This window comes from Salminus brasiliensis, chromosome 2, assembly GCF_030463535.1.
Source record: "Salminus brasiliensis chromosome 2, fSalBra1.hap2, whole genome shotgun sequence".
Taxonomy (NCBI): Eukaryota; Metazoa; Chordata; class Actinopteri; order Characiformes; family Bryconidae; genus Salminus; species Salminus brasiliensis.
Genome location: NC_132879.1, coordinates 38,845,566 through 38,870,786, shown reverse-complemented (window position 1 = coordinate 38,870,786; position 25,221 = coordinate 38,845,566). Strand labels below are relative to the sequence as shown.

Here is a 25,221-nt window from a genome sequence, read left to right as displayed (position 1 = left end):
TTCCCCTGCCTGACTTAGGAGAATCCCTTTTGTTAAAACAAATGCATAACACAAACATCATTAATCTTACATAAGCATCAATTTTCGTTGCATTTCTGAAATTCATGATTGCATATGAGGTGTTTTATGTTACTTGCCATTCATTTTTTTTCTTGCAATGCAGCAATAAATATCTTGAACGAAATAATCCAAGCTGATCTTCTGGCTTGTTGTTCAGAGGATAGGAAAAGGGCTATTTTGTGGAACCTACTCAATGTTTCAATGCTAATTAACTGTCCAAACTCATACCTACCTCTACTTCTAATTTACCAACACTCTCCTCTCGCTACCCAACATGCATCGCTGCCTTTTCGTTAACTTTACGCGGACCTTTCTAAATGAATGCTCGCAGTGTTGATTTGCACATTACTTTGGTTAAAAAGCTTCACCTGTTGTGTAGTCCCCTTGTTTAGTGGTTTGAGAGGGTTTTAAGCATGATTTGGGAACACACCGTCAGTGAGGTCAGTAGCGCAGACCCTAAAGTCTTCAACTCCACAGAACGTGAAGTCAGCTTTGCGCAGTGGCAGTATCATAGCCTATGAGGTTTATCCGAGGCGCGATTATTGCTAGTTGAAAACTCTACCCAATACCCCGCCGTAACGACTTGCAATATAGTCGGTACTGGCAATTTTTGACAGTACGGTGACTGATGAGTCTGGTTAAAAATAGGTTTGTTAGAGTGTTTTTTGGTTGGCGTCATTAGGGATGTGGTACATGCAATGCAGTGTTTTATATACTTTCGGACTTAAAATAGAAGCGAGGTCTTTGAGTCTAATAAGCACGCAACCACAAGGGGGGAATCTGTTGTTGACCAGTTCATAGCTTGATCCTGTACAGCTAAAACTTAATGAAATAAGACTTTTACAATAGCATTGCTTTTTAAGACTCATATACATCGACTTCCAGTAATATCGAAGTGCATCACTAGGATTATATTGTTTTTAAACATGACCTCGCGTTTGTTATTACTGGTTCGTTTCTAGGTCAAATGTACAAGATCAAAGCTGACTAGTAATGAAGTAAGGGTTAAGCAGCAAAATGTCACATTACGCTTTGTAACGAATTCTGTTAAGTGCCAAGCTGCTTAGCATTAGCACCAAACTTACTCATTCATCTTACTTTCTGTTTCTTCCCGCTCGGAGTCACGGTGGGACCGGAGCCTATCCAAAATTATTGCACGTATGGCAGGAGAACCCCCTTGACAGGGCACGAGTCACAGGGTTACTGGATCAGTCAACTGCTGGAATCATCGCAGATTTCCTAATGTTTTCTTTTTGACCCAATAATAAAATTCAGTTTCAGTTGGATCAGTTTGTTTGCTTTCATTTGTTCTTTTTTTTTCGATTTAAATTCTCTTTACGGTTTCCCTCTGAATATTAAACCATCCATCTTCTCTGCGTTTTTTGTAGTTTACTGCAAGACAACCCTTTGTTATTTTTGCTCAATAGCGTGCAGGCTGCTGCTCTCTGTCGCTTTCTGTCCCGGGGGTGCGCGACCGCCTCTGTGATGACGTCACAGAGAAACCCGTCTATACCCAGGGTCAAGTCAGGCAAATACAACAAATGAGTCACATAAACACCGAGGTTTATAAGAAGGACTAGGAAACCACGAATTATCTACAGTGGGGTGTCCACGTGTAGAACCCGCCAAGCCATTACAGCGACATTTGTTTTGATTGGATGTGGAAAGCTGTTAAACTCAGTGTTCACTATAGAAAGTACAGCGACAGCTCTTTTGATTATCGGAACAAGCTTCTGCGAAAACCTGTTACAGTCAGTGTTCACAATAAAAAGTATCCTAGCCTAAAACAGCGTATATAAAACTCCCGTGCTTAACCCTCAGAAAGTTTCACTGCGTCACATTTCAAAAGGATAAAACATAAGCAAAAAGAAACCTATGAAGCGGATCTGGGATTTGGGATCAGATATTGTCACCCAAAATACACATAAATAGGACTTATAAAATCCTAATCCCAGATCCGTAACTGCTGTCAACACGACATCTCCTAATTTCCGGCACCTATATGAACTGGTAATGTCAATTAATGGAGCACAAAGACCACGCCTGTTAAGGTATTGATTTGTTATTTTTTTTAATCGCTGGTTAACGTAGCACAGTGATATAGATAATACGTCTAATTAAATGAACTGTTTCATTATTTCATTTACTAAAACTATTTTACTTCCAAGCCCAGGTGAACTCTCCACACAACTTAGAATTGAATAGTAAATAACAATCACAGATATGAACTCACCGACAAATGCATATGGGTATATTTTTTACACAAAACCATATTCTGTGGTTGCTCCTGGGCAGTCAACCCTGTCTCGCCTGCAGCTGGTCCAAAACACAGTGGCTAGGTTGGTACCAGAAAAAAGGAAGCATTTTCCACTCCTTTTTAAATTAGAGGTCCTCTGTTTACCAGTTTTAACTACCGGATACAGTTTAATGATTTAATCAGGGGTGGCATCATAAAGCAGCCTGGGATTTGGATACACCAAATTCAAAGCGGTCCCTGCAGAGACTTTCTGAACACTTCCCCTGCCTGACTTAGGAGATTCCCTTTTGTTAAAACAAATGCATAACACAAACATCATTAATCTTACATAAGCATCAATTTTCGTTGCATTTCTGAAATTCATGATTGCATATGAGGTGTTTTATGTTACTTGCCATTCATTTTTTTTTCTTGTAATGCAGCAATCAATATCTTGAACGAAATAATCCAAGCTGATCTTCTGGCTTGTTGTTCAGAGGATAGGAAAAGGGCTATTTTGTGGAACCTACTCAATGTTTCTATGCTAATTAACTGTCCAAACTCATACCTACCTCTACTTCTAATTTACCAACACTCTCCTCTCGCTACCCAACATGCATCGCTGCCTTTTCGTTAACTTTACGCGGACTTTTCTAAATGAATGCTCGCAGTGTTGATTTGCACATTACTTTGGTTAAAAAGCTTCACCTGTTGTGTAGTCCCCTTGTTTAGTGGTTTGAGAGGGTTTTAAGCATGATTTGGGAACACACCGTCAGTGAGGTCAGTAGCGCAGACCCTAAAGTCTTCAACTCCACGGAACGTGAAGTCAGCTTTGCGCAGTGGCAGTATCGTAGCCTATGAGGTTTATCCGAGGCGCGATTATTGCTAGTTGAAAACTTTACCCAATACCCCGCCGTAACGACTTGCAATATAGTCGGTACTGACAATTTTTGACAGTCTCTACGGGGACTGACGAGTCTGGTTAAAAATAGGTTTGTTAGAGTGTTTTTTGGTTGGCGTCATTAGGGATGTGGTACATGCAATGCAGTGTTTTATATACTTTCGGACTTAAAATAGAAGCGAGGTCTTTGAGTCTAATAAGCACGCAACCACAAGGGGGGAATCTGTTGTTGACCAGTTCATAGCTTGATCCTGTACAGCTAAAACTTAATGAAATAAGACTTTTACAATAGCATTGCTTTCTAAGACTCATATACATCGACTTCCAGTAATATCGAAGTGCATCACTAGGATTATATTGTTTTTAAACATGACCTCGCGTTTGTTATTACTGGTTCGTTTCTAGGTCAAATGTACAAGATCAAAGCTGACTAGTAATGAAGTAAGGGTTAAGCAGCAAAATGTCACATTATGCTTTGTAACGAATTCTGTTAAGTGCCAAGCTGCTTAGCATTAGCACCAAACTTACTCATTCATCTTACTTTCTGTTTCTTCCCGCTCGGAGTCACGGTGGGACCGGAGCCTATCCAAAATTATTGCACGTATGGCAGGAGAACCCCCTTGACAGGGCACGAGTCACAGGGTTACTGGATCAGTCAACTGCTGGAATCATCGCAGATTTCCTAATGTTTTCTTTTTGACCCAATAATAAAATTCAGTTTCAGTTGGATCAGTTTGTTTGCTTTCATTTGTTCTTTTTTTTCGATTTAAATTCTCTTTACGGTTTCCCTCTGAATATTAAACCATCCATCTTCTCTGCGTTTTTTGTAGTTTACTGCAAGACAACCCTTTGTTATTTTTGCTCAATAGCGTGCAGGCTGCTGCTCTCTGTCGCTTTCTGTCCCGGGGGTGCGCGACCGCCTCTGTGATGACGTCACAGAGAAACCCGTCTATACCCAGGGTCAAGTCAGGCAAATACAACAAATGAGTCACATAAACACCGAGGTTTATAAGAAGGACTAGGAAACCACGAATTATCTACAGTGGGGTGTCCACGTGTAGAACCCGCTAAGCCATTACAGCGACATTTGTTTTGATTGGATGTGGAAAGCTGTTAAACTCAGTGTTCACTATAGAAAGTACAGCGACAGCTCTTTTGATTATCGGAACAAGCTTCTGCGAAAACCTGTTACAGTCAGTGTTCACAATAGAAAGTATCCTAGCCTAAAACAGCGTATATAAAACTCCCGTGCTTAACCCTCAGAAAGTTTCACTGCGTCACATTTCAAAAGGATAAAACATAAGCAAAAAGAAACCTATGAAGCGGATCTGGGATTTGGGATCAGATATTGTCACCCAAAATACACATAAATAGGACTTATAAAATCCTAATCCCAGATCCGTAACTGCTGTCAACACGACATCTCCTAATTTTCGGCACCTATATGAACTGGTAATGTCAATTAATGGAGCACAAAGACCACGCCTGTTAAGGTATTGATTTGTTATTTTTTTTAATCGCTGGTTAACATAGCACAGTGATATAGATAATACGTCTAATTAAATGAACTGTTTCATTATTTCATTTACTAAAACTATTTTACTTCCAAGCCCAGGTGAACTCTCCACACAACTTAGAATTGAATAGTAAATAACAATCACAGATATGAACTCACCGACAAATGCATATGGGTATATTTTTTACACAAAACCATATTCTGTGGTTGCTCCTGGGCAGTCAACCCTGTCTCGCCTGCAGCTGGTCCAAAACACAGTGGCTAGGTTGGTACCAGAAAAAAGGAAGCATTTTCCACTCCTTTTTAAATTAGAGGTCCTCTGTTTACCAGTTTTAGCTACCGGATACAGTTTAATGATTTAATCAGGGGTGGCATCATAAAGCAGCCTGGGATTTGGATACACCAAATTCAAAGCGGTCCCTGCAGAGACTTTCTGAACACTTCCCCTGCCTGACTTAGGAGAATCCCTTTTGTTAAAACAAATGCATAACACAAACATCATTAATCTTACATAAGCATCAATTTTCGTTGCATTTCTGAAATTCATGATTGCATATGAGGTGTTTTATGTTACTTGCCATTCATTTTTTTTTCTTGTAATGCAGCAATAAATATCTTGAACGAAATAATCCAAGCTGATCTTCTGGCTTGTTGTTCAGAGGATAGGAAAAGGGCTATTTTGTGGAACCTACTCAATGTTTCTATGCTAATTAACTGTCCAAACTCATACCTACCTCTACTTCTAATTTACCAACACTCTCCTCTCGCTACCCAACATGCATCGCTGCCTTTTCGTTAACTTTACGCGGACTTTTCTAAATGAATGCTCGCAGTGTTGATTTGCACATTACTTTGGTTAAAAAGCTTCACCTGTTGTGTAGTCCCCTTGTTTAGTGGTTTGAGAGGGTTTTAAGCATGATTTGGGAACACACCGTCAGTGAGGTCAGTAGCGCAGACCCTAAAGTCTTCAACTCCACGGAACGTGAAGTCAGCTTTGCGCAGGGGCAGTATCGTAGCCTATGAGGTTTATCCGAGGCGCGATTATTGCTAGTTGAAAACTTTACCCAATACCCCGCCATAACGACTTGCAATATAGTCGGTACTGGCAATTTTTGACAGTCTCTACGGGGACTGACGAGTCTGGTTAAAAATAGGTTTGTTAGAGTGTTTTTTGGTTGGCGTCATTAGGGATGTGGTACATGCAATGCAGTGTTTTATATACTTTCGGACTTAAAATAGAAGCGAGGTCTTTGAGTCTAATAAGCACGCAACCACAAAGGGGGGAATCTGTTGTTGATTAGTTCATAGCTTGATCCTGTACAGCTAAAACTTAATGAAATAAGACTTTTACAATAGCATTGCTTTCTAAGACTCATATACATCGACTTCCAGTAATATCGAAGTGCATCACTAGGATTATATTGTTTTTAAACATGACCTCGCGTTTGTTATTACTGGTTCGTTTCTAGGTCAAATGCTACAAGATCAAAGCTGACTAGTAATGAAGTAAGGGTTAAGCAGCAAAATGTCACATTATGCTTTGTAACGAATTCTGTTAAGTGCCAAGCTGCTTAGCATTAGCACCAAACTTACTCATTCATCTTACTTTCTGTTTCTTCCCGCTCGGAGTCACGGTGGGACCGGAGCCTATCCAAAATTATTGCACGTATGGCAGGAGAACCCCCTTGACAGGGCACGAGTCACAGGGTTACTGGATCAGTCAACTGCTGGAATCATCGCAGATTTCCTAATGTTTTCTTTTTGACCCAATAATAAAATTCAGTTTCAGTTGGATCAGTTTGTTTGCTTTCATTTGTTCTTTTTTTTCGATTTAAATTCTCTTTACGGTTTCCCTCTGAATATTAAACCATCCATCTTCTCTGCGTTTTTTGTAGTTTACTGCAAGACAACCCTTTGTTATTTTTGCTCAATAGCGTGCAGGCTGCTGCTCTCTGTCGCTTTCTGTCCCGGGGGTGCGCGACCGCCTCTGTGATGACGTCACAGAGAAACCCGTCTATACCCAGGGTCAAGTCAGGCAAATACAACAAATGAGTCACATAAACACCGAGGTTTATAAGAAGGACTAGGAAACCACGAATTATCTACAGTGGGGTGTCCACGTGTAGAACCCGCCAAGCCATTACAGCGACATTTGTTTTGATTGGATGTGGAAAGCTGTTAAACTCAGTGTTCACTATAGAAAGTACAGCGACAGCTCTTTTGATTATCGGAACAAGCTTCTGCGAAAACCTGTTACAGTCAGTGTTCACAATAGAAAGTATCCTAGCCTAAAACAGCGTATATAAAACTCCCGTGCTTAACCCTCAGAAAGTTTCACTGCATCACATTTCAAAAGGATAAAACATAAGCAAAAAGAAACCTATGAAGCGGATCTGGGATTTGGGATCAGATATTGTCACCCAAAATACACATAAATAGGACTTATAAAATCCTAATCCCAGATCCGTAACTGCTGTCAACACGACATCTCCTAATTTTCGGCACCTATATGAACTGGTAATGTCAATTAATGGAGCACAAAGACCACGCCTGTTAAGGTATTGATTTGTTATTTTTTTTCATCGCTGGTTAACATAGCACAGTGATATAGATAATACGTCTAATTAAATGAACTGTTTCATTATTTCATTTACTAAAACTATTTTACTTCCAAGCCCAGGTGAACTCTCCACACAACTTAGAATTGAATAGTAAATAACAATCACAGATATGAACTCACCGACAAATGCATATGGGTATATTTTTTACACAAAACCATATTCTGTGGTTGCTCCTGGGCAGTCAACCCTGTCTCGCCTGCAGCTGGTCCAAAACACAGTGGCTAGGTTGGTACCAGAAAAAAGGAAGCATTTTCCACTCCTTTTTAAATTAGAGGTCCTCTGTTTACCAGTTTTAGCTACCGGATACAGTTTAATGATTTAATCAGGGGTGGCATCATAAAGCAGCCTGGGATTTGGATACACCAAATTCAAAGCGGTCCCTGCAGAGACTTTCTGAACACTTCCCCTGCCTGACTTAGGAGAATCCCTTTTGTTAAAACAAATGCATAACACAAACATCATTAATCTTACATAAGCATCAATTTTCGTTGCATTTCTGAAATTCATGATTGCATATGAGGTGTTTTATGTTACTTGCCATTCATTTTTTTTCTTGCAATGCAGCAATAAATATCTTGAACGAAATAATCCAAGCTGATCTTCTGGCTTGTTGTTCAGAGGATAGGAAAAGGGCTATTTTGTGGAACCTACTCAATGTTTCTATGCTAATTAACTGTCCAAACTCATACCTACCTCTACTTCTAATTTACCAACACTCTCCTCTCGCTACCCAACATGCATCGCTGCCTTTTCGTTAACTTTACGCGGACTTTTCTAAATGAATGCTCGCAGTGTTGATTTGCACATTACTTTGGTTAAAAAGCTTCACCTGTTGTGTAGTCCCCTTGTTTAGTGGTTTGAGAGGGTTTTAAGCATGATTTGGGAACACACCGTCAGTGAGGTCAGTAGCGCAGACCCTAAAGTCTTCAACTCCACGGAACGTGAAGTCAGCTGTGCGCAGTGGCAGTATCGTAGCCTATGAGGTTTATCCGAGGCGCGATTATTGCTAGTTGAAAACTTTACCCAATACCCCGCCGTGACGACTTGCAATATAGTCGGTACTGGCAATTTTTGACAGTCTCTACGGGGACTGATGAGTCTGGTTAAAAATAGGTTTGTTAGAGTGTTTTTTGGTTGGCGTCATTAGGGATGTGGTACATGCAATGCGGTGTTTTATATACTTTCGGACTGAAAATAGAAGCGAGGTCTTTGAGTCTAATAAGCACGCAACTACAAGGGGGGAATCTGTTGTTGACCAGTTCATAGCTTGGTCCTGTACAGCTAAAACTTAATGAAATAAGACTTTTACAATAGCATTGCTTTCTAAGACTCATATACATCGACTTCCAGTAATATCGAAGTACATCACTAGGATTATATTGTTTTTAAACATGACCTCGCGTTTGTTATTACTGGTTCGTTTCTAGGTCAAATGTACAAGATCAAAGCTGACTAGTAATGAAGTAAGGGTTAAGCAGCAAAATGTCACATTATGCTTGTAACGAATTCTGTTAAATGCCAAGCTGCTTAGCATTAGCACCAAACTTACTCATTCATCTTACTTTCTGTTTCTTCCCGCTCGGAGTCACGGTGGGACCGGAGCCTATCCAAAATTATTGCACGTATGGCAGGAGAACCCCCTTGACAGGGCACGAGTCACAGGGTTACTGGATCAGTCAACTGCTGGAATCATCGCAGATTTCCTAATGTTTTCTTTTTGACCCAATAATAAAATTCAGTTTCAGTTGGATCAGTTTGTTTGCTTTCATTTGTTCTTTTTTTTCGATTTAAATTCTCTTTACGGTTTCCCTCTGAATATTAAACCATCCATCTTCTCTGCGTTTTTTGTAGTTTACTGCAAGACAACCCTTTGTTATTTTTGCTCAATAGCGTGCAGGCTGCTGCTCTCTGTCGCTTTCTGTCCCGGGGGTGCGCGACCGCCTCTGTGATGACGTCACAGAGAAACCCGTCTATACCCAGGGTCAAGTCAGGCAAATACAACAAATGAGTCACATAAACACCGAGGTTTATAAGAAGGACTAGGAAACCACGAATTATCTACAGTGGGGTGTCCACGTGTAGAACCCGCTAAGCCATTACAGCGACATTTGTTTTGATTGGATGTGGAAAGCTGTTAAACTCAGTGTTCACTATAGAAAGTACAGCGACAGCTCTTTTGATTATCGGAACAAGCTTCTGCGAAAACCTGTTACAGTCAGTGTTCACAATAGAAAGTATCCTAGCCTAAAACAGCGTATATAAAACTCCCGTGCTTAACCCTCAGAAAGTTTCACTGCGTCACATTTCAAAAGGATAAAACATAAGCAAAAAGAAACCTATGAAGCGGATCTGGGATTTGGGATCAGATATTGTCACCCAAAATACACATAAATAGGACTTATAAAATCCTAATCCCAGATCCGTAACTGCTGTCAACACGACATCTCCTAATTTTCGGCACCTATATGAACTGGTAATGTCAATTAATGGAGCACAAATACCACGCCTGTTAAGGTATTTATTTTGTTATTTTTTTTCATCGCTGGTTAACATAGCACAGTGATATAGATAATACATCTAATTAAATGAACTGTTTCATTATTTCATTTACTAAAACTATTTTACTTCCAAGCCCAGGTGAACTCTCCACACAACTTAGAATTGAATAGTAAATAACAATCACAGATATGAACTCACCGACAAATGCATATGGGTATATTTTTTACACAAAACCATATTCTGTGGTTGCTCCTGGGCAGTCAACCCTGTCTCGCCTGCAGCTGGTCCAAAACACAGTGGCTAGGTTGGTACCAGAAAAAAGGAAGCATTTTCCACTCCTTTTTAAATTAGAGGTCCTCTGTTTACCAGTTTTAGCTACCGGATACAGTTTAATGATTTAATCAGGGGTGGCATCATAAAGCAGCCTGGGATTTGGATACACCAAATTCAAAGCGGTCCCTGCAGAGACTTTCTGAACACTTCCCCTGCCTGACTTAGGAGAATCCCTCTTGTTAAAACAAATGCATAACACAAACATCATTAATCTTACATAAGCATCAATTTTCGTTGCATTTCTGAAATTCATGATTGCATATGAGGTGTTTTATGTTACTTGCCATTCATTTTTTTTCTTGCAATGCAGCAATAAATATCTTGAACGAAATAATCCAAGCTGATCTTCTGGCTTGTTGTTCAGAGGATAGGAAAAGGGCTATTTTGTGGAACCTACTCAATGTTTCTATGCTAATTAACTGTCCAAACTCATACCTACCTCTACTTCTAATTTACCAACACTCTCCTCTCGCTACCCAACATGCATCGCTGCCTTTTCGTTAACTTTACGCGGACTTTTCTAAATGAATGCTCGCAGTGTTGATTTGCACATTACTTTGGTTAAAAAGCTTCACCTGTTGTGTAGTCCCCTTGTTTAGTGGTTTGAGAGGGTTTTAAGCATGATTTGGGAACACACCGTCAGTGAGGTCAGTAGCGCAGACCCTAAAGTCTTCAACTCTACGGAACGTGAAATCAGCTTTGCGCAGTGGCAGTATCGTAGCCTATGAGGTTTATCCGAGGCGCGATTATTGCTAGTTGAAAACTTTACCCAATACCCCGCCGTAACGACTTGCAATATAGTCGGTACTGGCAATTTTTGACAGTCTCTACGGGGACTGACGAGTCTGGTTAAAAATAGGTTTGTTAGAGTGTTTTTTGGTTGGCGTCATTAGGGATGTGGTACATGCAATGCAGTGTTTTATATACTTTCGGACTTAAAATAGAAGCGAGGTCTTTGAGTCTAATAAGCACGCAACCACAAGGGGGGAATCTGTTGTTGACCAGTTCATAGCTTGATCCTGTACAGCTAAAACTTAATGAAATAAGACTTTTACAATAGCATTGCATTTTAAGACTCATATACATCGACTTCCAGTAATATCGAAGTGCATCACTAGGATTATATTGTTTTTAAACATGACCTCGCGTTTGTTATTACTGGTTCGTTTCTAGGTCAAATGTACAAGATCAAAGCTGACTAGTAATGAAGTAAGGGTTAAGCAGCAAAATGTCACATTATGCTTTGTAACGAATTCTGTTAAGTGCCAAGCTGCTTAGCATTAGCACCAAACTTACTCATTCATCTTACTTTCTGTTTCTTCCCGCTCGGAGTCACGGTGGGACCGGAGCCTATCCAAAATTATTGCACGTATGGCAGGAGAACCCCCTTGACAGGGCACGAGTCACAGGGTTACTGGATCAGTCAACTGCTGGAATCATCGCAGATTTCCTAATGTTTTCTTTTTGACCCAATAATAAAATTCAGTTTCAGTTGGATCAGTTTGTTTACTTTCATTTGTTCTTTTTTTTCGATTTAAATTCTCTTTACGGTTTCCCTCTGAATATTAAACCATCCATCTTCTCTGCGTTTTTTGTAGTTTACTGCAAGACAACCCTTTGTTATTTTTGCTCAATAGCGTGCAGGCTGCTGCTCTCTGTCGCTTTCTGTCCCGGGGGTGCGCGACCGCCTCTGTGATGACGTCACAGAGAAACCCGTCTATACCCAGGGTCAAGTCAGGCAAATACAACAAATGAGTCACATAAACACCGAGGTTTATAAGAAGGACTAGGAAACCACGAATTATCTACAGTGGGGTGTCCACGTGTAGAACCCGCTAAGCCATTACAGCGACATTTGTTTTGATTGGATGTGGAAAGCTGTTAAACTCAGTGTTCACTATAGAAAGTACAGCGACAGCTCTTTTGATTATCGGAACAAGCTTCTGCGAAAACCTGTTACAGTCAGTGTTCACAATAGAAAGTATCCTAGCCTAAAACAGCGTATATAAAACTCCCGTGCTTAACCCTCAGAAAGTTTCACTGCGTCACATTTCAAAAGGATAAAACATAAGCAAAAAGAAACCTATGAAGCGGATCTGGGATTTGGGATCAGATATTGTCACCCAAAATACACATAAATAGGACTTATAAAATCCTAATCCCAGATCCGTAACTGCTGTCAACACGACATCTCCTAATTTTCGGCACCTATATGAACTGGTAATGTCAATTAATGGAGCACAAAGACCAAGGTCCAAAACACAGTGGCTAGGTTGGTACCAGAAAAAAGGAAGCATTTTCCACTCCTTTTTAAATTAGAGGTCCTCTGTTTACCAGTTTTAGCTACCGGATACAGTTTAATGATTTAATCAGGGGTGGCATCATAAAGCAGCCTGGGATTTGGATACACCAAATTCAAAGCGGTCCCTGCAGAGACTTTCTGAACACTTCCCCTGCCTGACTTAGGAGAATCCCTTTTGTTAAAACAAATGCATAACACAAACATCATTAATCTTACATAAGCATCAATTTTCGTTGCATTTCTGAAATTCATGATTGCATATGAGGTGTTTTATGTTACTTGCCATTCATTTTTTTTCTTGCAATGCAGCAATAAATATCTTGAACGAAATAATCCAAGCTGATCTTCTGGCTTGTTGTTCAGAGGATAGGAAAAGTGCTATTTTGTGGAACCTACTCAATGTTTCTATGCTAATTAACTGTCCAAACTCATACCTACCTCTACTTCTAATTTACCAACACTCTCCTCTCGCTACCCAACATGCATCGCTGCCTTTTCGTTAACTTTACGCGGACTTTTCTAAATGAATGCTCGCAGTGTTGATTTGCACATTACTTTGGTTAAAAAGCTTCACCTGTTGTGTAGTCCCCTTGTTTAGTGGTTTGAGAGGTTTTAAGCATGATTTGGGAACACACCGTCAGTGAGGTCAGTAGCGCAGACCCTAAAGTCTTCAACTCCACGGAACGTGAAGTCAGCTTTGCGCAGTTGCAGTATCGTAGCCTATGAGGTTTATCCGAGGCGCGATTATTGCTAGTTGAAAACTTTACCCAATACCCCGCCGTAACGACTTGCAATATAGTCGGTACTGGCAATTTTTGACAGTCTCTAAGGGGACTGTCGAGTCTGGTTAAAAATAGGTTTGTTAGAGTGTTTTTTGGTTGGCGTCATTAGGGATGTGGTACATGCAATGCAGTGTTTTATATACTTTCGGACTTAAAATAGAAGCGAGGTCTTTGAGTCTAATAAGCACGCAACTACAAGGGGGGAATCTGTTGTTGACCAGTTCATAGCTTGGTCCTGTACAGCTAAAACTTAATGAAATAAGACTTTTACAATAGCATTGCTTTCTAAGACTCATATACATCGACTTCCATTAATATCGAAGTGCATCACTAGGATTATATTGTTTTTAAACATGACCTCGCGTTTGTTATTACTGGTTCGTTTCTAGGTCAAATGTACAAGATCAAAGCTGACTAGTAATGAAGTAAGGGTTAAGCAGCAAAATGTCACATTATGCTTGTAACGAATTCTGTTAAGTGCCAAGCTGCTTAGCATTAGCACCAAACTTACTCATTCATCTTACTTTCTGTTTCTTCCCGCTCGGAGTCACGGTGGGACCGGAGCCTATCCAAAATTATTGCACGTATGGCAGGAGAACCCCCTTGACAGGGCACGAGTCACAGGGTTACTGGATCAGTCAACTGCTGGAATCATCGCAGATTTCCTAATGTTTTCTTTTTGACCCAATAATAAAATTCAGTTTCAGTTGGATCAGTTTGTTTGCTTTCATTTGTTCTTTTTTTTCGATTTAAATTCTCTTTACGGTTTCCCTCTGAATATTAAACCATCCATCTTCTCTGCGTTTTTTGTAGTTTACTGCAAGACAACCCTTTGTTATTTTTGCTCAATAGCGTGCAGGCTGCTGCTCTCTGTCGCTTTCTGTCCCGGGGGTGCGCGACCGCCTCTGTGATGACGTCACAGAGAAACCCGTCTATACCCAGGGTCAAGTCAGGCAAATACAACAAATGAGTCACATAAACACCGAGGTTTATTAGAAGGACTAGGAAACCACGAATTATCTACAGTGGGGTGTCCACGTGTAGAACCCGCTAAGCCATTACAGCGACATTTGTTTTGATTGGATGTGGAAAGCTGTTAAACTCAGTGTTCACTATAGAAAGTACAGCGACAGCTCTTTTGATTATCGGAACAAGCTTCTGCGAAAACCTGTTACAGTCAGTGTTCACAATAGAAAGTATCCTAGCCTAAAACAGCGTATATAAAACTCCCGTGCTTAACCCTCAGAAAGTTTCACTGCGTCACATTTCAAAAGGATAAAACATAAGCAAAAAGAAACCTATGAAGCGGATCTGGGATTTGGGATCAGATATTGTCACCCAAAATACACATAAATAGGACTTATAAAATCCTAATCCCAGATCCGTAACTGCTGTCAACACGACATCTCCTAATTTTCGGCACCTATATGAACTGGTAATGTCAATTAATGGAGCACAAATACCACGCCTGTTAAGGTATTTATTTTGTTATTTTTTTTCATCGCTGGTTAACATAGCACAGTGATATAGATAATACATCTAATTAAATGAACTGTTTCATTATTTCATTTACTAAAACTATTTTACTTCCAAGCCCAGGTGAACTCTCCACACAACTTAGAATTGAATAGTAAATAACAATCACAGACATGAACTCACCGACAAATGCATATGGGTATATTTTTTACACAAAACCATATTCTGTGGTTGCTCCTGGGCAGTCAACCCTGTCTCGCCGGCAGCTGGTCCAAAACACAGTGGCTAGGTTGGTACCAGAAAAAAGGAAGCATTTTCCACTCCTTTTTAAATTAGAGGTCCTCTGTTTACCAGTTTTAGCTACCGGATACAGTTTAATGATTTAATCAGGGGTGGCATCATAAAGCAGCCTGGGATTTGGATACACCAAATTCAAAGCGGTCCCTGCAGAGACTTTCTGAACACTTCCCCTGCCTGACTTAGGAGAATCCCTTTTGTTAAAACAAATGCATAACACAAACATCATTAATCTTACATAAGCATCAATTTTCGTTGCATTTCTGAAATTCATGATTGCATATGAGGTGTTTTATGTTACTTGCCATTCATTTTTTTTCTTGCAATGCAGCAATAAATATCTTGAACGAAATAATCCAAGCTAATCTTCTGGCTTGTTGTTCAGAGGATAGGAAAAGGGCTATTTTGTGGAACCTACTCAATGTTTCTATGCTAATTAACTGTCCAAACTCATACCTACCTCTACTTCTAATTTACCAACACTCTCCTCTCGCTACCCAACATGCATCGCTGCCTTTTCGTTAACTTTACGCGGACTTTTCTAAATGAATGCTCGCAGTGTTGATTTGCACATTACTTTGGTTAAAAAGCTTCACCTGTTGTGTAGTCCCCTTGTTTAGTGGTTTGAGAGGGTTTTAAGCATGATTTGGGAACACACCGTCAGTGAGATCAGTAGCGCAGACCCTAAAGTCTTCAACTCCACGGAACGTGAAGTCAGCTTTGCGCAGTGGCAGTATCGTAGCCTATGAGGTTTATCCGAGGCGCGATTATTGCTAGTTGAAAACTTTACCCAATACCCCGCCGTAACGACTTGCAATATAGTCGGTACTGGCAATTTTTGACAGTCTCTACGGGGACTGACAAGTCTGGTTAAAAATAGGTTTGTTAGAGTGTTTTTTGGTTGGCGTCATTAGGGATGTGGTACATGCAATGCAGTGTTTTATATACTTTCGGACTTAAAATAGAAGCGAGGTCTTTGAGTCTAATAAGCACGCAACCACAAGGGGGGAATCTGTTGTTGACCAGTTCATAGCTTGATCCTGTACAGCTAAAACTTAATGAAATAAGACTTTTACAATAGCATTGCATTTTAAGACTCATATACATCGACTTCCAGTAATATCGAAGTGCATCACTAGGATTATATTGTTTTTAAACATGACCTCGCGTTTGTTATTACTGGTTCGTTTCTAGGTCAAATGTACAAGATCAAAGCTGACTAGTAATGAAGTAAGGGTTAAGCAGCAAAATGTCACATTATGCTTTGTAACGAATTCTGTTAAGTGCCAAGCTGCTTAGCATTAGCACCAAACTTACTCATTCATCTTACTTTCTGTTTCTTCCCGCTCGGAGTCACGGTGGGACCGGAGCCTATCCAAAATTATTGCACGTATGGCAGGAGAACCCCCTTGACAGGGCACGAGTCACAGGGTTACTGGATCAGTCAACTGCTGGAATCATCGCAGATTTCCTAATGTTTTCTTTTTGACCCAATAATAAAATTCAGTTTCAGTTGGATCAGTTTGTTTACTTTCATTTGTTCTTTTTTTTCGATTTAAATTCTCTTTACGGTTTCCCTCTGAATATTAAACCATCCATCTTCTCTGCGTTTTTTGTAGTTTACTGCAAGACAACCCTTTGTTATTTTTGCTCAAAAGCGTGCAGGCTGCTGCTCTCTGTCGCTTTCTGTCCCGGGGGTGCGCGACCGCCTCTGTGATGACGTCACAGAGAAACCCGTCTATACCCAGGGTCAAGTCAGGCAAATACAACAAATGAGTCACATAAACACCGAGGTTTATAAGAAGGACTAGGAAACCACGAATTATCTACAGTGGGGTGTCCACGTGTAGAACCCGCTAAGCCATTACAGCGACATTTGTTTTGATTGGATGTGGAAAGCTGTTAAACTCAGTGTTAACTATAGAAAGTACAGCGACAGCTCTTTTGATTATCGGAACAAGCTTCTGCGAAAACCTGTTACAGTCAGTGTTCACAATAGAAAGTATCCTAGCCTACAACAGCGTATATAAAACTCCCGTGCTTAACCCTCAGAAAGTTTCACTGCGTCACATTTCAAAAGGATAAAACAAAAGCAAAAAGAAACCTATGAAGCGGATCTGGGATTTGGGATCAGATATTGTCACCCAAAATACACATAAATAGGACTTATAAAATCCTAATCCCAGATCCGTAACTGCTGTCAACACGACATCTCCTAATTTTCGGCACCTATATGAACTGGTAATGTCAATTAACGGAGCACAAAGACCACGCCTGTTAAGGTATTGATTTGTTATTTTTTTTTATCGCTGGTTAACATAGCACAGTGATATAGATAATACGTCTAATTAAATGAACTGTTTCATTATTTCATTTACTAAAACTATTTTACTTCCAAGCCCAGGTGAACTCTCCACACAACTTAGAATTGAATAGTAAATAACAATCACAGATATGAACTCACCGACAAATGCATATGGGTATATTTTTTACACAAAACCATATTCTGTGGTTGCTCCTGGGCAGTCAACCCTGTCTCGCCTGCAGCTGGTCCAAAACACAGTGGCTAGGTTGGTACCAGAAAAAAGGAAGCATTTTCCACTCCTTTTTAAATTAGAGGTCCTCTGTTTACCAGTTTTAGCTACCGGATACAGTTTAATGATTTAATCAGGGGTGGCATCATAAAGCAGCCTGGGATTTGGATACACCAAATTCAAAGCGGTCCCTGCAGAGACTTTCTGAACACTTCCCCTGCCTGACTTAGGAGAATCCCTTTTGTTAAAACAAATGCATAACACAAACATCATTAATCTTACATAAGCATCAATTTTCGTTGCATTTCTGAAATTCATGATTGCATATGAGGTGTTTTATGTTACTTGCCATTCATTTTTTTTCTTGCAATGCAGCAATAAATATCTTGAACGAAATAATCCAAGCTAATCTTCTGGCTTGTTGTTCAGAGGATAGGAAAAGGGCTATTTTGTGGAACCTACTCAATGTTTCTATGCTAATTAACTGTCCAAACTCATACCTACCTCTACTTCTAATTTACCAACACTCTCCTCTCGCTACCCAACATGCATCGCTGCCTTTTCGTTAACTTTACGCGGACTTTTCTAAATGAATGCTCGCAGTGTTGATTTGCACATTACTTTGGTTAAAAAGCTTCACCTGTTGTGTAGTCCCCTTGTTTAGTGGTTTGAGAGGGTTTTAAGCATGATTTGGGAACACACCGTCAGTGAGATCAGTAGCGCAGACCCTAAAGTCTTCAACTCCACGGAACGTGAAGTCAGCTTTGCGCAGTGGCAGTATCGTAGCCTATGAGGTTTATCCGAGGCGCGATTATTGCTAGTTGAAAACTTTACCCAATACCCCGCCGTAACGACTTGCAATATAGTCGGTACTGGCAATTTTTGACAGTCTCTACGGGGACTGACAAGTCTGGTTAAAAATAGGTTTGTTAGAGTGTTTTTTGGTTGGCGTCATTAGGGATGTGGTACATGCAATGCAGTGTTTTATATACTTTCGGACTTAAAATAGAAGCGAGGTCTTTGAGTCTAATAAGCACGCAACCACAAGGGGGGAATCTGTTGTTGACCAGTTCATAGCTTGATCCTGTACAGCTAAAACTTAATGAAATAAGACTTTTACAATAGCATTGCATTTTAAGACTCATATACATCGACTTCCAGTAATATCGAAGTGCATCACTAGGATTATATTGTTTTTAAACATGACCTCGCGTTTGTTATTACTGGTTCGTTTCTAGGTCAAATGTACAAGATCAAAGCTGACTAGTAATGAAGTAAGGGTTAAGCAGCAAAATGTCACATTATGCTTTGTAACGAATTCTGTTAAGTGCCAAGCTGCTTAGCATTAGCACCAAACTTACTCATTCATCTTACTTTCTGTTTCTTCCCGCTCGGAGTCACGGTGGGACCGGAGCCTATCCAAAATTATTGCACGTATGGCAGGAGAACCCCCTTGACAGGGCACGAGTCACAGGGTTACTGGATCAGTCAACTGCTGGAATCATCGCAGATTTCCTAATGTTTTCTTTTTGACCCAATAATAAAATTCAGTTTCAGTTGGATCAGTTTGTTTACTTTCATTTGTTCTTTTTTTTCGATTTAAATTCTCTTTACGGTTTCCCTCTGAATATTAAACCATCCATCTTCTCTGCGTTTTTTGTAGTTTACTGCAAGACAACCCTTTGTTATTTTTGCTCAAAAGCGTGCAGGCTGCTGCTCTCTGTCGCTTTCTGTCCCGGGGGTGCGCGACCGCCTCTGTGATGACGTCACAGAGAAACCCGTCTATACCCAGGGTCAAGTCAGGCAAATACAACAAATGAGTCACATAAACACCGAGGTTTATAAGAAGGACTAGGAAACCACGAATTATCTACAGTGGGGTGTCCACGTGTAGAACCCGCTAAGCCATTACAGCGACATTTGTTTTGATTGGATGTGGAAAGCTGTTAAACTCAGTGTTAACTATAGAAAGTACAGCGACAGCTCTTTTGATTATCGGAACAAGCTTCTGCGAAAACCTGTTACAGTCAGTGTTCACAATAGAAAGTATCCTAGCCTACAACAGCGTATATAAAACTCCCGTGCTTAACCCTCAGAAAGTTTCACTGCGTCACATTTCAAAAGGATAAAACAAAAGCAAAAAGAAACCTATGAAGCGGATCTGGGATTTGGGATCAGATATTGTCACCCAAAATACACATAAATAGGACTTATAAAATCCTAATCCCAGATCCGTAACTGCTGTCAACACGACATCTCCTAATTTTCGGCACCTATATGAACTGGTAATGTCAATTAACGGAGCACAAAGACCACGCCTGTTAAGGTATTGATTTGTTATTTTTTTTTATCGCTGGTTAACATAGCACAGTGATATAGATAATACGTCTAATTAAATGAACTGTTTCATTATTTCATTTACTAAAACTATTTTACTTCCAAGCCCAGGTGAACTCTCCACACAACTTAGAATTGAATAGTAAATAACAATCACAGATATGAACTCACCGACAAATGCATATGGGTATATTTTTTACACAAAACCATATTCTGTGGTTGCTCCTGGGCAGTCAACCCTGTCTCGCCTGCAGCTGGTCCAAAACACAGTGGCTAGGTTGGTACCAGAAAAAAGGAAGCATTTTCCACTCCTTTTTAAATTAGAGGTCCTCTGTTTACCAGTTTTAGCTACCGGATACAGTTTAATGATTTAATCAGGGGTGGCATCATAAAGCAGCCTGGGATTTGGATACACCAAATTCAAAGCGGTCCCTGCAGAGACTTTCTGAACACTTCCCCTGCCTGACTTAGGAGAATCCCTTTTGTTAAAACAAATGCATAACACAAACATCATTAATCTTACATAAGCATCAATTTTCGTTGCATTTCTGAAATTCATGATTGCATATGAGGTGTTTTATGTTACTTGCCATTCATTTTTTTTCTTGCAATGCAGCAATAAATATCTTGAACGAAATAATCCAAGCTGATCTTCTGGTTTGTTGTTCAGAGGATAGGAAAAGGGCTATTTTGTGGAACCTACTCAATGTTTCTATGCTAATTAACTGTCCAAACTCATACCTACCTCTACTTCTAATTTACCAACACTCTCCTCTCGCTACCCAACATGCATCGCTGCCTTTTCGTTAACTTTAAGCTGACTTTTCTAAATGAATGCTCGCAGTGTTGATTTGCACATTACTTTGGTTAAAAAGCTTCACCTGTTGTGTAGTCCCCTTGTTTAGTGGTTTGAGGGGGTTTTAAGCATGATTTGGGAACACACCGTCAGTGAGGTCAGTAGCGCAGACCCTAAAGTCTTCAACTCCACGGAACGTGAAGTCAGCTTTGCGCAGTGGCAGTATCGTAGCCTATGAGGTTTAACCGAGGCGCGATTATTGCTAGTTGAAAACTTTACCCAATACCCCGCCGTAACGACTTGCAATATAGTCGGTACTGGCAATTTTTGACAGTCTCTACGGGGACTGACAAGTCTGGTTAAAAATAGGTTTGTTAGAGTGCTTTTTGGTTGGCGTCATTAGGGATGAAGTACATGCAATGCAGTGTTTTATATACTTTCGGACTGAAAATAGAAGCGAGGTTTTTGAGTCTAATAAGCACGCAACCACAAGGGGGGAATCTGTTGTTGACCAGTTCATAGCTTGATCCTGTACAGCTAAAACTTAATGAAATAAGACTTTTACAATAGCATTGCTTTTTAAGACTCATATACATCGACTTCCAGTAATATTGAAGTGCATCACTAGGATTATATTGTTTTTAAACATGACCTCGTGTTTGTTATTACTGGTTCGTTTCTAGGTCAAATGTACAAGATCAAAGCTGACTAGTAATGAAGTAAGGGTTAAGCAGCAAAATGTCACATTATGCTTTGTAACGAATTCTGTTAAGTGCCAAGCTGCTTAGCATTAGCACCAAACTTACTCATTCATCTTACTTTCTGTTTCTTCCCGCTCGGAGTCACGGTGGGACCGGAGCCTATCCAAAATTATTGCACGTATGGCAGGAGAACCCCCTTGACAGGGCACGAGTCACAGGGTTACTGGATCAGTCAACTGCTGGAATCATCGCAGATTTCCTAATGTTTTCTTTTTGACCCAATAATAAAATTCAGTTTCAGTTGGATCAGTTTGTTTGCTTTCATTTGTTCTTTTTTTTTCGATTTAAATTCTCTTTACGGTTTCCCTCTGAATATTAAACCATCCATCTTCTCTGCGTTTTTTGTAGTTTACTGCAAGACAACCCTTTGTTATTTTTGCTCAATAGCGTGCAGGCTGCTGCTCTCTGTCGCTTTCTGTCCCGGGGGTGCGCGACCGCCTCTGTGATGACGTCACAGAGAAACCCGTCTATACCCAGGGTCAAGTCAGGCAAATACAACAAATGAGTCACATAAACACCGAGGTTTATAAGAAGGACTAGGAAACCACGAATTATCTACAGTGGGGTGTCCACGTGTAGAACCCGCTAAGCCATTACAGCGACATTTGTTTTGATTGGATGTGGAAAGCTGTTAAACTCAGTGTTCACTATAGAAAGTACAGCGACAGCTCTTTTGATTATCGGAACAAGCTTCTGCGAAAACCTGTTACAGTCAGTGTTCACAATAGAAAGTATCCTAGCCTAAAACAGCGTATATAAAACTCCCGTGCTTAACCCTCAGAAAGTTTCACTGCGTCACATTTCAAAAGGATAAAACATAAGCAAAAAGAAACCTATGAAGCGGATCTGGGATTTGGGATCAGATATTGTCACCCAAAATACCCATAAATAGGACTTATAAAATCCTAATCCCAGATCCGTAACTGCTGTCAACACGACATCTCCTAATTTTCGGCACCTATATGAACTGGTAATGTCAATTAATGGAGCACAAAGACCACGCCTGTTAAGGTATTGATTTGTTATTTTTTTTCATCGCTGGTTAACATAGCACAGTGATATAGATAATACGTCTAATTAAATGAACTGTTTCATTATTTCATTTACTAAAACTATTTTACTTCCAAGCCCAGGTGAACTCTCCACACAACTTAGAATTGAATAGTAAATAACAATCACAGATATGAACTCACCGACAAATGCATATGGGTATATTTTTTACACAAAACCATATTCTGTGGTTGCTCCTGGGCAGTCAACCCTGTCTCGCCTGCAGCTGGTCCAAAACACAGTGGCTAGGTTGGTACCAGAAAAAAGGAAGCATTTTCCACTCCTTTTTAAATTAGAGGTCCTCTGTTTACCAGTTTTAGCTACCGGATACAGTTTAATGATTTAATCAGGGGTGGCATCATAAAGCAGCCTGGGATTTGGATACACCAAATTCAAAGCGGTCCCTGCAGAGACTTTCTGAACACTTCCCCTGCCTGACTTAGGAGAATCCCTCTTGTTAAAACAAATGCATAACACAAACATCATTAATCTTACATAAGCATCAATTTTCGTTGCATTTCTGAAATTCATGATTGCATATGAGGTGTTTTATGTTACTTGCCATTCATTTTTTTTCTTGCAATGCAGCAATAAATATCTTGAACGAAATAATCCAAGCTGATCTTCTGGCTTGTTGTTCAGAGGATAGGAAAAGGGCTATTTTGTGGAACCTACTCAATGTTTCTATGCTAATTAACTGTCCAAACTCATACCTACCTCTACTTCTAATTTACCAACACTCTCCTCTCGCTACCCAACATGCATCGCTGCCTTTTCGTTAACTTTACGCGGACTTTTCTAAATGAATGCTCGCAGTGTTGATTTGCACATTACTTTGGTTAAAAAGCTTCACCTGTTGTGTAGTCCCCTTGTTTAGTGGTTTGAGAGGGTTTTAAGCATGATTTGGGAACACACCGTCAGTGAGGTCAGTAGCGCAGACCCTAAAGTCTTCAACTCCACGGAACGTGAAGTCAGCTTTGCGCAGTGGCAGTATCGTAGCCTATGAGATTTATCCGAGGCGCGATTATTGCTAGTTGAAAACTTTACCCAATACCCCGCCGTAACGACTTGCAATATAGTCGGTACTGGCAATTTTTGACAGTCTCTACGGGGACTGACAAGTCTGGTTAAAAATAGGTTTGTTAGAGTGCTTTTTGGTTGGCGTCATTAGGGATGAAGTACATGCAATGCAGTGTTTTATATGCTTTCGGACTGAAAATAGAAGCGAGGTCTTTGAGTCTAATAAGCACGCAACCACAAGGGGGGAATCTGTTGTTGACCAGTTCATAGCTTGATCCTGTACAGCTAAAACTTAATGAAATAAGACTTTTACAATAGCATTGCTTTCTAAGACTCATATACATCGACTTCCAGTAATATCGAAGTGCATCACTAGGATTATATTGTTTTTAAACATGACCTCGCGTTTGTTATTACTGGTTCGTTTCTAGGTCAAATGTACAAGATCAAAGCTGACTAGTAATGAAGTAAGGGTTAAGCAGCAAAATGTCACATTATGCTTTGTAACGAATTCTGTTAAGTGCCAAGCTGCTTAGCATTAGCACCAAACTTACTCATTCATCTTACTTTCTGTTTCTTCCCGCTCGGAGTCACGGTGGGACCGGAGCCTATCCAAAATTATTGCACGTATGGCAGGAGAACCCCCTTGACAGGGCACGAGTCACAGGGTTACTGGATCATTCAACTGCTGGAATCATCGCAGATTTCCTAATGTTTTCTTTTTGACCCAATAATAAAATTCAGTTTCAGTTGGATCAGTTTGTTTGCTTTCATTTGTTCTTTTTTTTCGAATTAAAATCTCTTTACGGTTTCCCTCTGAATATTAAACCATCCATCTTCTCTGCGTTTTTTGTAGTTTACTGCAAGACAACCCTTTGTTATTTTTGCTCAATAGCGTGCAGGCTGCTGCTCTCTGTCGCTTTCTGTCCCGGGGGTGCGCGACCGTCTCTGTGATGACGTCACAGAGAAACCCGTCTATACCCAGGGTCAAGTCAGGCAAATACAACAAATGAGTCACATAAACACCGAGGTTTATAAGAAGGACTAGGAAACCACGAATTATCTACAGTGGGGTGTCCACGTGTAGAACCCGCTAAGCCATTACAGCGACATTTGTTTTGATTGGATGTGGAAAGGTGTTAAACTCAGTGTTCACTATAGAAAGTACAGCGACAGCTCTTTTGATTATCGGAACAAGCTTCTGCGAAAACCTGTTACAGTCAGTGTTCACAATAGAAAGTATCCTAGCCTAAAACAGCGTATATAAAACTCCCGTGCTTAACCCTCAGAAAGTTTCACTGCGTCACATTTCAAAAGGATAAAACATAAGCAAAAAGAAACCTATGAAGCGGATCTGGGATTTGGGATCAGATATTGTCACCCAAAATACACATAAATAGGACTTATAAAATCCTAATCCCAGATCCGTAACTGCTGTTAACACGACATCTCCTAATTTTCGGCACCTATATGAACTGGTAATGTCAATTAATGGAGCACAAAGACCACGCCTGTTAAGGTATTGATTTGCTATTTTTTTTCATCGCTGGTTAACATAGCACAGTGATATAGATAATACGTCTAATTAAATGAACTGTTTCATTATTTCATTTACTAAAACTATTTTACTTCCAAGCCCAGGTGAACTCTCCACACAACTTAGAATTGAATAGTAAATAACAATCACAGATATGAACTCA

The 25,221-nt window shown here is 40.1% G+C and overlaps 10 non-coding genes across 10 annotated transcripts; all 10 read left to right on the top strand.

The window, feature by feature from the left end:
* Positions 1–548: 548 nt before the first annotated feature.
* Positions 549–689, top strand: LOC140550459 (U4 spliceosomal RNA). Its single transcript, XR_011979158.1, has one exon. It is a non-coding gene; the product is annotated as a U4 spliceosomal RNA (small nuclear RNA).
* Positions 690–3,124: 2,435 nt separating this feature from the next.
* Positions 3,125–3,265, top strand: LOC140550437 (U4 spliceosomal RNA). Its single transcript, XR_011979139.1, has one exon. It is a non-coding gene; the product is annotated as a U4 spliceosomal RNA (small nuclear RNA).
* A 2,438-nt stretch (positions 3,266–5,703) lies between these two features.
* Positions 5,704–5,844, top strand: LOC140550404 (U4 spliceosomal RNA). Its single transcript, XR_011979107.1, has one exon. It is a non-coding gene; the product is annotated as a U4 spliceosomal RNA (small nuclear RNA).
* Positions 5,845–8,283: 2,439 nt separating this feature from the next.
* On the top strand, positions 8,284–8,424 carry LOC140550434 (U4 spliceosomal RNA). The gene has a single exon (XR_011979136.1). It is a non-coding gene; the product is annotated as a U4 spliceosomal RNA (small nuclear RNA).
* A 2,437-nt stretch (positions 8,425–10,861) lies between these two features.
* On the top strand, positions 10,862–11,002 carry LOC140550376 (U4 spliceosomal RNA). The gene has a single exon (XR_011979081.1). It is a non-coding gene; the product is annotated as a U4 spliceosomal RNA (small nuclear RNA).
* Positions 11,003–13,161: 2,159 nt separating this feature from the next.
* Positions 13,162–13,302, top strand: LOC140550424 (U4 spliceosomal RNA). The gene has a single exon (XR_011979126.1). It is a non-coding gene; the product is annotated as a U4 spliceosomal RNA (small nuclear RNA).
* Positions 13,303–15,739: 2,437 nt separating this feature from the next.
* On the top strand, positions 15,740–15,880 carry LOC140550375 (U4 spliceosomal RNA). The gene has a single exon (XR_011979080.1). It is a non-coding gene; the product is annotated as a U4 spliceosomal RNA (small nuclear RNA).
* A 2,437-nt stretch (positions 15,881–18,317) lies between these two features.
* LOC140550374 (U4 spliceosomal RNA) lies at positions 18,318–18,458 on the top strand. Its single transcript, XR_011979079.1, has one exon. It is a non-coding gene; the product is annotated as a U4 spliceosomal RNA (small nuclear RNA).
* Positions 18,459–20,895: 2,437 nt separating this feature from the next.
* LOC140550502 (U4 spliceosomal RNA) lies at positions 20,896–21,036 on the top strand. Its single transcript, XR_011979197.1, has one exon. It is a non-coding gene; the product is annotated as a U4 spliceosomal RNA (small nuclear RNA).
* Positions 21,037–23,474: 2,438 nt separating this feature from the next.
* LOC140550439 (U4 spliceosomal RNA) lies at positions 23,475–23,615 on the top strand. Its single transcript, XR_011979141.1, has one exon. It is a non-coding gene; the product is annotated as a U4 spliceosomal RNA (small nuclear RNA).
* The last annotated feature ends 1,606 nt before the right edge of the window (positions 23,616–25,221 follow it).